The sequence below is a fragment of the Atractosteus spatula genome, unplaced genomic scaffold (assembly GCF_055471065.1).
Source record: "Atractosteus spatula isolate fAtrSpa1 unplaced genomic scaffold, fAtrSpa1.hap1 Scaffold_8, whole genome shotgun sequence".
Lineage (NCBI taxonomy): Eukaryota > Metazoa > Chordata > Actinopteri > Semionotiformes > Lepisosteidae > Atractosteus > Atractosteus spatula.
Window position 1 is genome coordinate 241,020 of NW_028296912.1, and position 9,521 is coordinate 250,540.

The window sequence follows — 9,521 nt, forward strand, 5'->3', positions numbered from 1 at the left end:
CTCCGCTGACGGAGATATGGAAGAGATCGTGGTCAGACTTGTCGCTGCTAGAGAGAGTGCTTAATAGCGACTCGAATTCAGACCTTTTAGCAACCAACGTTAAACTTAAAGAGTATTACTTTTAAGCACGAAATCACAGTTTTACCACAGAAAACCACAAGATCAAGTATGCAATCAACCCTGTAGATCGCAAAAGATCACAAAACACTCAAGCACTGCTTAAAGAGCAAGGGGAACTTTTTCTTTCGGCTTTCAGCACACTGTATTATCGTGTATGAAACCCGCGGCGTTTTATATTGAATTATTCCGCTTGGTTGATTCATTTCAGTCTTGCCACGCCCACCCAGGGACGCCAAATATGTAATGTTTCATAGCCGTTCAGGGACGCCAAATATGTAAATGTAGTGGCTCTCTGAAGGCACCAGTTCTATAGGGTTTGGGCATTTACTGAGACAATTATTAATTGTAGCAGTAAATCACAAAGTTAATTCTTTTGATGGCTTTAGAATCCAACCATGCGACATAACTCAAACAACGCACACACACAGGTACTAATACACGAGGATACATTTATTAATACATAAAATATGCATATAAACCTAACAGATCTTATCGAGAGGGTTATCAGAATACAAAAGGTATATATTCAATCAGTTACGAAGTGTTACACATATCAAGAGGACATACGTTCAGTATATCATTCATTAAGACCGTTTCATAAATGAATTTGGTTATAACTTCTACATTAGATACTCAAAACAAGTACATAACTCTTAGGAATTAAATTGATATCAACTGGTTGGGATAACAATTGAATTCTCGAGCTGTAATGCATTGAAGTTGAATACTCATCCAATTTCTGGGGATTCAGATCTCCTGCAGGCACAAACAATCAGCTGCAGGCTTGTTGCTGTCCAATCCGCGCTCTCTGGCTCCGTGCCAGGCTGTGCTGTGCGGCTTGCGACGGTGCGCTGCTGATGCTCACTGACCGGCTAGTTAGTGTTGGCTTTAACTAGCAAAGTTTGTGCACAGGAGAAAAGATGACTGTGGATCCCAGCAAGTCAGGAAGGGGACCGGTTCGTTCCTGGTGAAGCGCTAGTTCTGAATAGTGATTCAGCTGTCCACAGTTCCGACCTGTTCATGAGGCCTGCTGCTGGTTACTCTCTGGCAACCTCCACTCTAGACTCTTAGAACAAAGGAAAGTTCTGGCACTCGGACACACTGGCCGTTCCATGGTTGTCCGGGCTGAGTCTCAGGATGGTTAGGAGGCGCGCTGCGAGAATGTCCTGCCCTTGGGAGCCTTCTGCTCCTGGGCTGTCCTGCCCTGGAATTCTCCTTTGAATTCCCTTTAGAAAAGTCCACAGAAGTCTCCTCCTGAATCTTACTGAATCTCCCGAATCTGAATCTCGTTTTTACCTGGAGGAACTTCAGCTCGTTCATTGGCTGAAAGTTCCATGGGCATCAGAGTCCCACGTGGGTTACTCGGCCCTACCAGTCCCTGATTGGTTGATCAAGGTGAGATATGAGTCACTTACTCCTGACACTTAGGAATGCAGTCCCGATGTCCAACTGGCACTCCCTAGACAGATAGGCGCCAATGGATGACCATTGATCATGATAGCCAGGCTTAGCTAAGTGCATCCCCCTTTGGGAGCTGTCCTAGGACCTTAAATCACCCTGCACTAATGGTCTCTCTGTGGCTGCACCACAGAGATGAACAGAGAAATGGGGCCTCATTTGGGAAGCTCAGAAACACTTAATTCTGCCTTATTAATAAGCCTCGCCGCTACATGGTCATGTAGATGCTGTGATCCAAGGGTGGGGTGATGGGCCAGGTAGACGTTTGGGAGCAGGGCACAGCACTGTGAGATCTCAGCTTTGATTCTCTGGATGGTGTGGTGCTGCTCATCCTGTCTTGACAGCAGGGTGGAGATGACAATTGGGAGCGAGGGAACTCCTGTATGGCCCTCTCTGCCACTCTCCTAATGGACTGGGCCACCTGCTCCCTCCAGGTCCTCAGATCGTTGGTGCCGGTGTGGATGATGATGTGCCGTGGGGCTCCCAGGACAGACCTGGACAGCAGCTGCAGGGCCTTCTCCGTCGTCGGACACCAGAGCTTTGCTGTTTGTAGTTCCGGGAAGAGCTTGTGCTCATCGATGTACTTCCCGTTGGAGTCAATGAGAAGGGCTACTTCCATGCATCTGCCTCTGGTGTCTGGTGTGCTGCCAGGCGGGGGGCTGCATGGGGGGTGTAGTGTGTGAGGTGGAGGTGTTAGGTGGGGCCGTCTCTGGGGCTGGGTGTGTGTGTGGGTCACCCTGAGTGTTTGGCAAGGTGGATGTGCTTTTGGGCAGTGATGTTGTGAGTGGATCTGGGATGCCGGGGGGTGCAGTGGGTGTGGTGTTTGCTACGGTGGGGGTACTGGGTAAGTGGGAGTTGGTGGTGGGGGTTGTAGGGATGTCAGGTTGTGTGGGGGTCGGTGTGTCTTTGCGGGTTGGGGGTGGGTGTTGTGTGTTGGGTGTTCTGGGCCTCAGGGCTGTTCTGTTGCAGTCGGGGCTGCAGTGGGAAGTAGTGAGTTTCCTCAGCTGTTCTTTGAGGGTCTTGCTTGTCCTCTCCGCGAGCTGCACCTCCTCTCTCAGCTCTGCTACTTCCGACTGCAGCTTACTGTTGTCCTGCAGCAACTCTTCCATCTGTGCCCTGAGCTGTTTGTTGGAGGTTTTGCATTCGTTCCTGTGTTTGTTAACCTCGTCTCTTAGCTGTTGTGCTGTCTGCCCCTCTGTGAGTCTCCCCAGCATCAGTTCCTTGGACTCAGTGAAGTCCAGCTCCAAAGCAGAGAGTTTCTCTCTCAGGAGGCGCGCTGTGCTGTGGTCATAGGGGGGTTGGTGTGGGCCGTGTGTGTCTGGGTGGTGTGATTCAGTGTTGCCTAGGGCTACACTCTTGCTGATCTGTTCTGTAGCTGTGGCTGTGTTCGTGGGCTCAGAGTCAGGTGGAGCTGAACTCTCCGGTGTGGTAGGCATCAGGCTACTGGATCTCTCTCCTGTTTCTGGGGGAGGTTTCTCCAGGTCAGCCTGTGATTTCAGGTCTGTGAACTTTTCCTCAAATAGCTCCAGAGCAGCCTCACTGCCCTTTATCATCACTGTACCATTGTGGTAAGTGTTGACGGTCAGGACAGTGTCTTCTAGCTCACTGTCACCCCCTATGGAGATTTGCCTGCCTTTGCTGATGCCCCTTCTCGTGGTGTTTGTATATGTCTTGCACACAGCTGTGTGCCAGGCATTTGGGTGCTCAGTAAAGAAGAGCAGGTTTTAATGTGTTTTTCTCCTGCCTGGCAGTAGTCAGCGATAAGGGTCTCTGGATTTTCCTTCATCCATGTGTCTTTGTACTGTTTCCTGGTCTTAACGGTTTTTGCGTCCTCAGGGTATTGGAGTACTGTGCTGAGAGGGCAGGGCTGGTCCAGTGGGGCTGTCTTCTGCTCTGTACTCATCTTGCTTCTTTTAAATACAATCGGCCCAGGTGAGAAGAGCAAAAAGACAGCCTGGCTAGGGCGTTTTGAATACAATCAGCCCCACTGTTGCTTGGGAACAGGTTCTTCAACTTTGGCCTTTTGAGTTTAATGGGCCCAAGTGGTATTTGGTTTAGTTTAAACTTTAAGGTAACTTTTTCTAAAGACTTTTTTTTTACTTTTATTTAGTAAATCAGTTCAATTTTAGAGGCCTCTTCAAATAAGGAGAAGAAAGATCAGGGCTTACCAGTTGTTTTTCGTGCTTATGGCTGAGTTCTTGGCTTCTCTTGATGCTGCTTGTATTTTCCCTTTCCTTCTTGTTTCCTTTGGTGTACTTTTTATTTCTTTCTTGTCTTCTTATTCTATTTCCTTGTTTTAATTGTTCCTTTTTTTCTGTTTGTTCCTCTTCATTTCTTGAAGATTTTTCTCTTTGAAGTTTTTCCTCAGGTCCTTTATCTTCAGGTGTAGCTGTGTCTTATAGTTGGTCTTCAGATTTTCAGATGTTTGCTTTGTTGTTTTTTTTTCAATGATAAATTATTTCTTTACTTCTTTGGTTTTCTTTCGTTTTTGTTAGATGTTGCCTTATTCCTAGACTATTTGTTCAGTTACAGAAAACAATAAAATCTCAAAGAAATTAGGAGCTCATCTTCTGAGCTGCCTCTCTCTCTCTCAGTAAATACTGTTACTGTCACTGCTCGATACCGATGTTAGCCTACTATACCATCTTCAGCCACAGCTAGAAAATGTACTGCTCTAGTACCAGAGCAAAAGAAAGCAAGGCCAACTTTGAATGGGCACATGTGTCAGATGCTGAATGTGACAAGGATGGGATTCAAACCCATGCATGCAAAGCCCAATGGATTAGTAGTCCATTGCCTTAACCACTTGGCCACCTCATCAAGAAAACTAGGCTGTCCGTACATGTGTTGGCGTGCTCCAGATGATCTTTTTTTTTTCCCTTGTACTCGAAGGGTCATTTTCCTGTTCCACATGCGATTTCAACATTTTCTTTGGGAGATGTCAAGCCACCAAGCCACTGCTGTGCTTCAGTGGCCGGTGTGGAGTTCAGTGGCCCTGTTGTCCACGGAAAGCACATTGAGCTCCTTTGACATGAAAAGTTCCAGATAAAAGCCATTTGTCATCCTTTCTCTTGGTGTCGATGTTGCTTTTGTATGTAAAGGTGGCAACTTGCTCAGCGAGCAGGCGGAGCGCGCACCGAATGCAGATGTCTCAGAGCGGTGTGTCCAAGTGGTTGTAAAAGGACACCACTCCAGGGGTGCTGTGGCTTAGTTGGTTAAAGCGCCTGCTTCGTAAACAGGAGATCCTGGGTCTGAATCCCAGTGGTGCCTTTTTTTTCTGTCTTCTCGTACAGAACTGGTCATTATGGATAACCTCCTACGGCTAGACTTAATTAAATGCAAGTATTAATTTCCTGTCTTGAACGACTTTTTTTTAAATGGATGCAACTTGCAAAAGATGAAATACAAACCTTGCTAATCTGCGCTTGTGGCTGGCAAAAAAAAGTCAGCAATGTTTTCTCATTAACCTTAACCCTGCGAATGGAGAATAGTTAAATGACCAAGTCTATGCAGCTTAATTGGTCCGCACATCGGGCTCTTAGGGTGGTGAATCACGCTCACCCCAGTCCTTAATCTTTTAAACAGGATAAAAAATTGAACCTAGCCGCCACATCTCATACATTCTGTTCAGTGATATAAAGGTAACATCTATCCTCGCTCCAGAGAAAATCACACGTTGAGGGCATTTTTTTTTTCACTTTACCATGAGTCGGGCTCGGCTGCACAGAGGCGAGAGCAGAGCAATGAGGTCACGGGGACAGGGTAGTCACACGTTGGCAGTTTAAACACGCGGAAGATCACTGAGGGATCTATATGGACCCTCCGTGCGCCATCAGTCCGCACTCTGGACTCTGAATCCTGCCATCCGAGTTTAGATCTTGGCTGAACCTGAGCTGCAGTTCCTTCTTAAAACGTAATCTGGTGAGCGTTTTATAGAATTGTTCTTGTATGGATTCAGAACTAGCAATACATCAGGAACGAACCGGTCTTCTTCCTGTCTAAAGAGTGTGACCTGCTTGGACCCGCAGTCGCTTTTCTCATGTGCACAAACTCTCACTAGTAAGCCAGAACTAACTAGCCGGTCTTCAGAGAGCCTACTACTAGAGCGTCGCAGCAGGAGTCTCTCCCACTTCCCTCATGCCAAACCAGCACTGCCTGACACTAGGCCAGAGAATGCTGATTGGACACAGCAACAAGCCTGCCACTGTTTCTTTGTGTCCGCGGGAGATCTGAATCCACACAGATTGGATGAGTATTCAACATTCTGAGTTACAGCTCGAGAATTCAATTGTTACCTCAACCCCAGTTGATATCAGTTTAATTCCTATGAGTGATGTACTTGCTTTTGAGTATCTAGTGTAGAAGCTGAAATCAAAGCTCATTAACGAAATGGTATAAATGAATGGTATACTGAATGTATGTCCCTCTTGGTTTGTAACTCTTCGTGATCGAATATATACCTTTTGTATTCTGCTAACCCTCACTATAAGATCTGTTATGTTTATATACACATTTTATGCCTTAATAAATGTATTGTCGTGTAATAGTATCCGTGTGTGTGTGTGTGTTATCCCGCAAGGTTGGTTTTCTAATAGCCATCAAAGAATCATTTTGTGGCTTACTGCTACAATTAATAATTGTCCCTGTAATGCACAAAACCCCTACATTTATTGGTGCCTCATGAGAGGATGCCTACAAACTCAAACTCAGTGACTGACTACAGAAAGTGATAAATAGCACTAAAGAATCTGCTAACGTGCACTAGAACAGTCCAGAATGCTGGTTCTGCTGGCGATCCTCTCCTGGGTCCCTGCTCCGGACGTCCCTTCCCCCACCTCTCTGGGCAGACCAGACACCCGCAGTGCAGCTCTTCACCACTACCATATTTTTTTATTTATTTTACCTTATACGGCATCCAAAGTTTCATCTAAATGCTCAGAATACCCCATTTCTGGTACCAAAATTTGTAGCCCGGCAAAGAACACACCGTACTACAATGAATTTAAATGGGGATTTTTTAATTCTGGATCTGCATGAAATCATAAAAATGAGGGGTTGTATTATTTTCTGTTACAGAACTTAGATTGGATGCAGTATAACCTTTAACTCAAAAGCTTCACATAGATATACCTGGAGATATACACACACCAGGATGCACAAAGAGCTACTATAGCTCTTTGTTATTATAGATACTATAATAACAAAGACAAAGCAAAAAATATGGTAGTGGCAATTTCCTCTTTGATCTCGCCTAATCCAAGATGCACAGAACATCAGTCTTATTTGAACATGCTCTTTGCATTCACATCATGCGTAGCCACAGGCCACGCTCAACTGTACGTTGTCCACTCCCACAATTACTGGCGTGCTGATGTCACTCATACGTGCATGTCTTAAAGAGACAGCTACCAATTTCAGTGTCAGATTTCAAATATCCCCTCCATAACCTCCTGGTTACACAGTCATCGCTCAGAATCCCCAGTAAGATTCTCCCCAATTCAGTTTTGCAGTGCTTTAGCTCTTTCAAAAGGTTGTGCTTTGTTAGTCGCATTCCTAGGTTCATTACAGCATTTGAAAATATTCACCAATGTGTTGGCTGGGAATCAAACCTGGATCAACTGCTTGGAAGGCAGCTTTGCTCACCACTATACCACCAACGTACACACCCAGAAGCCATGCAGCACACCATCAGAGAATGCTCACGATATCGGAAGCTGTCTCTGGGACGTGCTGATTCCACATATTGTGAATAAATCATGATATGGTTAGTAACTGTAGCTAGACGTTCAAATGAGTTTCATGGCCAGATGGACTGTTTCCTCCAGCGGTATAGTATTGCAGTGAGACAGCACGATGCCTGCAAGACTATGTCACGCTAAACGCCACAGATTGTGATTGTCCATTCGTGTCAGTCGTCCTGCAGCTACAGGAAGAGAGACACAAACATGCTGCAATGCTTTCAGGACATTAGGATTTGTTTGTGCAACATCCGAGAAAAGTACTTGTGGATTCAAAGTGAACTGTACGTGCCTGCCCCCTTTCATCTGTAGTGCATGAATTCCTCCCGGCATGCACCGGGGTAAAGTTCGATAACGATTTTGGCATGCCAGTAGCGTTTTCACGAAACCTCCTAGGGTTACGAGAACACTTGCTTTGTGTATAAAGTACATTGTGACTGTTTTCACAGCCTTCACTTTGTCGTTTTTATCACATTTTTTTGACAACTCACTAATATTCTCTTGTCCATATCAACACAATGGAAACACAGAACGCCTTCAAACCAGATGCATTTTAAAGAAGACCCCCTTATTTCAGTATATTACCTGTAGTGCTATATTCAAAAAATCATTAAAAAATAAAGAAAAGTTTCACAACCCAAAACAAAGCTGGGAAAGGTCAGAGGACCGGCCTAGTATGTGAAACACTTAGCTGCAGCATTGTGGGTGTTGTGCTTAAAAAGAAATTGAGTCATGAAGAAGACCCCACTATCCCAGTGTATTGCATGTCTCATGGTGCCAATATAAAACGAAAAGGTTTCACAAGCCAAAGCAAGGCTTGGAAAGGTCAGAGGACCTGCTTAGTGTGTAAAACACTTACTTGCAGCATTGTGGGTGCTGTGGTTTGAATGCTATTGTCTTCTGAACAGCATTCCCCTATCCCAGTGCATAGTGCCACATTAAATAAAAGCACGAGAAAAAGAGATTCAGAACGCAAAGCTGTGTCAGTCTTCTGTGTAAAAAATCGGTTGGTACATCATGGGAGCTGTTTTTAATATGCTGCTGAGTAAAGAATATTGTTAATTTTCCTGCTGTCAGCAGTATTGTGTATATAGTTGACCCTTACCTGAATGAAAAGAGGATACAAAGAAAGGGTTTCAGAAATCAAACAAAGCTTTGGTCCCATGTTTACAGTCTGGGGAATTGGAGACTGCACTGTTCTGCTTCCTATGATGATATACAGGTTTGTCACACAAAACCGTATTGAGCAGTCTTTCTCACATTGTGAACGTGTGTATAGAGTGGTCCACCAGGTTCCAGTTAGTGCGTAATTATGCATCATTGAAAAAACGGAGGTTTAAAAAAAGATAATTAGCTCACTGAGAGTGTGAAAATTTTCACAAGTCATGGTCTTTAAAATGCATTTGGTTTGAAGGCGTTCTGTGTTTCCATTGCGAAGATATGGAGAAAAGAATATTCGTGCGTGGTCAAAAAAATGGCTTAAAAATGACATACAGATGCAGGCACAGACACGTACCGCGGGTAATTGGCTACGTCCTTGCAAATCGTGACGCGCGATGACGTGCAATACTGTGGTACATGATTGGTAGACTGACAGGGGCACTCGTGGTGCATTGGTTGGTCGTAGAAAGATTTAAATGTCTTTACTGTGCCCGTTTTAGTATTGAATATTTATATGGAATTTTACCACTGAAGGGAAATCTAAGTAGCTGAGCATAAAAAGAATAGGAGCATACTGTAATGCATGTGAAGGCCATAAACGATATTAATTTTGGAACATAAACATACAGTATTACAGTATATGGCTGGTCTCGGTACTTTAAAGAAAAAATACACACCAGTATTCCATTTCTCCCGAAACATTTTAAGCATCAAAGTCTTTAACTAACATGTGAAATAGCGTGTATAAAAAGTGGTAGTTTTAAGCTTTTCTGCTAATATAATATGGAATCGCATATCTAAAGAAATTAATAACGATATAATTATATTCATATACTGCAACACAGTAGTACACGCTGTACAATGTCTGTTGATTCTGTATGTGGGGCTGTTTCGCCTCTCCTCATGTGACCTTGTGGGTGGTACTGTGGTCTACGTTCCTGACCTCTGAACCGGAGGTTGTATGTTCAAATCCAGCTGGTGCCACAACTTTTCTTTTAACAAACATTTCTTTAAAAAAAATAAAATAGCAATACTATGGACAAT

The 9,521-nt window shown here is 44.4% G+C and overlaps 1 non-coding gene across 1 annotated transcript; it reads right to left on the reverse strand.

The window, feature by feature from the left end:
- Positions 1–4,316: 4,316 nt before the first annotated feature.
- trnas-acu (transfer RNA serine (anticodon ACU)) lies at positions 4,317–4,398 on the reverse strand. Its single transcript has one exon. It is a non-coding gene; the product is annotated as a tRNA-Ser (tRNA).
- Between the last annotated feature and the right edge of the window lie 5,123 nt (positions 4,399–9,521).